Source organism: Camelina sativa, chromosome 2 (assembly GCF_000633955.1).
Source record: "Camelina sativa cultivar DH55 chromosome 2, Cs, whole genome shotgun sequence".
Lineage (NCBI taxonomy): Eukaryota > Viridiplantae > Streptophyta > Magnoliopsida > Brassicales > Brassicaceae > Camelina > Camelina sativa.
Window position 1 is genome coordinate 11,702,430 of NC_025686.1, and position 4,315 is coordinate 11,706,744.

The 4,315-nt window shown below is 37.5% G+C and overlaps 1 long non-coding RNA gene across 1 annotated transcript; it reads right to left on the bottom strand.

Moving 5' to 3' along the window:
- Positions 3,153-3,728, bottom strand: LOC109128483. Its single transcript, XR_002034911.1, has 2 exons — positions 3,624-3,728; positions 3,153-3,440 (listed from the first exon to the last, which is right to left on the bottom strand). It is a non-coding gene; the product is annotated as an uncharacterized LOC109128483 (long non-coding RNA).

The following is a 4,315-nucleotide window of genomic DNA, read 5'->3' on the forward strand; positions in this document are numbered from 1 at the left end:
CAACATTTACCGTAGTGCTCTCTAAATATCTATGTCTATCCGCATCATTATCTGGTCATATATTTATCTGCTCATCCCATTAACAAGTACTCACATTCTAGATGTTGTTGGGGAACTAACAAAGATTCAAGGGACCAGTTTAGATGATACATCCTCAGAAGACAAAATCCCTTTATATTTGTGACTAGCAGAGTAAGTTTCTCATTCATCCCATCTAACATTGACAAGTTTTCCCCCAGCTACTAGAACTTAATTTCNTCAAGGGACCAGTTTGGATGACCCATCCTCAGAGGACAAAATCACTTTATATTTGCGACTAGCCGAGTAAGTTTCTCATTCATCCCATCTAACATTGACAAGTATTCCCCCAGCTACTAGAACTTAATTTCTCAATATATATGCAGTGGTAACAATGTCCGCATCATGGTATGGGATGGATGTGCAGCCGAATTCCGGAAGTTATATGCTTCTATTGTTGGCAAATCAACTATACTAATAATCATGGCTATCAATCCAAAGTCCTATGGAGGTAGCGAAACTATATTTACATCTACACAATTTACCCTCTCTAACCACATGTTTGCTAAATAAATAATAATGCAGGCAATCTGTCATTGAGCACAACATACTCAACCCGTTTCTACAGAGGCGAGGACTATGAAGCTATCAAAGTCTTTCCAAAAAGGTACATCTCCCCCACTTAAAATTACCATTTTTTTGAAATACTTACCATGTTTTGTTTGACAATATACAAATACTTACCATGTTTTGTTTGACAATATACAAATACTTACCATGTTTTGTTTGACAATATATTCCTATGAAATTACAGCTCCTCACTTCCCGATGGGGTACCACCGACTGTTAATGGAGGTAAAACTCCTGCAATAATTGAAACATTTTCAATTGCAGAGGCCCGCAAATTTGTATCCACTTCAACAGAACAGGTCTATTTCCTAATCTAATTCCACTGTTTCCATTCCTAAACTCATTTCCATGACACATGCATACTATTATAAATGTAGGAGAAGGAGTTCAAATGCACAGCTTACATTGTAGAGATCGTGGTTGACCGAGGGTGGAAATACATTGCATGTGGCAATTGTGGGTTAAAGCTTGTGGAATCAGGATCTTCCCTAATTTGCAAACGTTGTTCTTGTGAGCCGATTGGTGTGGTCAAGTATCGGGTTGAGCTGGCTGTCACGGACGGTAAAGACAAAACAATTTTTGTTATGCTTGATGAACCCACCACACAATTGATAAACATTGGAGTTACAGAGTTGATTGACTCACAGGTTTGTAACAGCCTAACCTCTCCCCATGCATACAACTTGCGCATTAATCCTATTCTCATGTTTATCTTCTCTACGTATCATTCTCTTATCCTCCATTTATATAGCCTGCAATGAAGGATGGTGTGCCTGAAGTACTTACAGAGTTAACTGGGAGGACATTCGAGTTTGAATTAAAAATTTCCAGCTACAACTTCAAATCAAAGTATGAGACATTTACCGTGGCTCGGGTTGTTAGTGAAGTCCAACAACCACCCCCTCAGACATCAACCGAGCGTTTGAGTTCAACCTATAGAAGACTAATCAAATGATTGTTGTGAACAACCTGAGAGAGAAATTGGGTCGTTGTTGGTATTGTGGTGTGGTTGGTCATACTAAGGTTGATTGCTGCAGATTTAAGAATCGTGTAAGTCAACTCACACACCAGAAGAAGTTCCACAAGGTTGGAAGAAGAGGCAATCGAGTCTTCATTAGGAAGAATGATATGTATCGTTATATTGGATCTTCAAGTACCACAATTAACAATGGTTTACACCTCAAATCGATGAAAGAAAGGACAAAATCAGAAGGTGAGGCAAGAATGTGGAGTGTCGGAGATCTGAACAAAAGAACATGTCGCTGTTAGTATCCAAGTTAGAGCCTCCACAAAGCTGCATGTTTCAAGTGTCTAGATTATACTATACCACTCACGCATCTGAAGGAGTGTCACAAATATGTTCGAAGATACAGGCAAGTAAACATCAAGAAGCGTGACATGAATTGTTATGTTGCACACACTGTTGATGGTCAACATACTGTTGTATTGAAGCACTATGTTTGTTCAAGGTACATGACTGTGAATCAAGGAAGGCTACACAACTTTGAAGAAGGCTTATCTGACATGGTCACTTTTGGAGATGAAGCTGAAGGTAAAATCAGAGGCAAACATGCATCTCAGGGTAAAGATCAGCCCACTATGGTGTCTACCTTGTCCATGGTCTAAAAGCCAATATGGTTAGCATCAGTCAGTTGTGTGACGAGGGTTTAGATGTTACCTTCACCAAGGGAAGATGTCAGGCGGTTGATGAGCACGAAAATATTTGAATCCAAGATCAGCGCTCTGATAATAGCAGTTATATATCGAAGTTGTCCAATCCACAAGCAAAAGAGTTCAATCAACAGTGTTCTATGAATTCTAGAGACATGTCTGAGAAGGAGTGTATTAACTAGCTGTTGTCAAGTGTAAGCTGTAGCACTCAGGAAACTGTGAGAATCACTTCCATCAAGAAGCTGTTGGAAGGATTCAGGAGGGCAGAGTTGTTGTTCCTGCTGCTATTACACAGAGTTGTTCGGATGCAGTTAGTGGTGTTGCATGTCAGAGCTTTGCAAATGGCGTTAAGTTGAAACATGGGCAAAGCTACAGAGGTGGCTAGCAAGTCTATAGATGTTATTGCAGGTCAGCGCTTGGCTGATGAATTCATTGTGCTGAAGGAACTTTGTTGTCTGTGAGTCACGATTGTGGAAAACATAAGTTGGATACACTACAAGAAAAATCAATATTCATAGCACACGATAAACGCTATCGTATGTGTTTAATAGCGTTAAAACGCTATGTTATCGGCAGCTATCTTAGGTGTCACCTCTAGTATAGCGTTTTTGACATGTGCTATTATATTTCGTTCTTTTATAGCACTAATCAGATGATATAATATAGTTTTCGGTAACACATATTTTGTGCCATTTTATATTATGTCATAGGATTTTTATTTTGCTATATGGAGAGATTTAAATTTTAATTTTATTTTTATAATTTATATATTTGACCCCAGTTTTGCACACTAATTTAAGAGGATTGATATAAAAGAAAAATTATTTCATAAATATCATCAACATACATAACATTAATTTAAACAAATCTTACATATCATACAAGTCTTGTACTATGCTGCCAAGTTTTATCCAAAAAAACTAACATTAAAACTTATAAGGACTGAGACAAACTTCCATATCATCAGTCTCTTCTCCTCTATCTATTTCGCCTTCCCATCAAAAGCAGTACACATGTTTGAAGAACTGTTTCGGTACACAAATCTCATGTCGATAAAGTAGTTATTCTTCACAGATTCCATATACTGATCAAACGGAACAATAAAGTCAGATGGGCTCGTCCTGAATCAAACAAAACAGTAGTGCAGGAACATTAAGTAGAGCAATTCACTGCTAAGCATCAGACAAATAGAGACAAGTCTTGAACATGAAACTGAACACATGAACCAGCAGGATATCAAACAACTAACGATTCACCAATTGATGTTTCATAAACCAAACCAATTAAACAAGTTTGATGCTTACCTTCACTATCAACCATCTCTCAATGCAAAAACCTGTAACATAGTTAAACGTTTAGACAAAACAAGAACAATCACACTAATGTACTAACTAACCATTCAAAATACTAACATGTCTTCTGATTAAAAGAAAAGAGAAGCTTCTCTATCTCTAGAAGTTGGAGCACACAAGAAGAAACGAAAAAAAGTTCAGCAGTTTCAGAAAAGAGAAACTTTCAAACCCAAATGAACCTAAAGAAATACAAACAAGTTAAAAGGAACTTACCTCGTCAGTAGTGGACAACAAAACACCCACATCATCATTCATCAACAGAATAAGATTGTATCTTCCCCAAGGGCCACTGCCAATTAGCAAACCCGACACCAAAGTTACCTTCTTCTTTATCTGCATCTTCCATTTCAATCTCCTTATCCTCCTTTTGAAAGACACAAGCAATATGAGTATAACTCTATAAAAAAAAGGTTGAGTCGACAATACACACCAAAGCTAAGAGTCAATAAAATCCTACAAACTTTTGGAGTGAAGAAGCAGACATATTCAAAATCGAGAACTAAAGAATTTCTGACCTTGGTGAAGATCGATCTCAGAACCATTTTATAGACTATAGTCAAATGCCTTGAGCTTACTTGCAAGCCATTAGATGTCTGCAAAAAAAAAAAAATCAAATCAACAAGGAAAAGACCTTAGATCTGGTT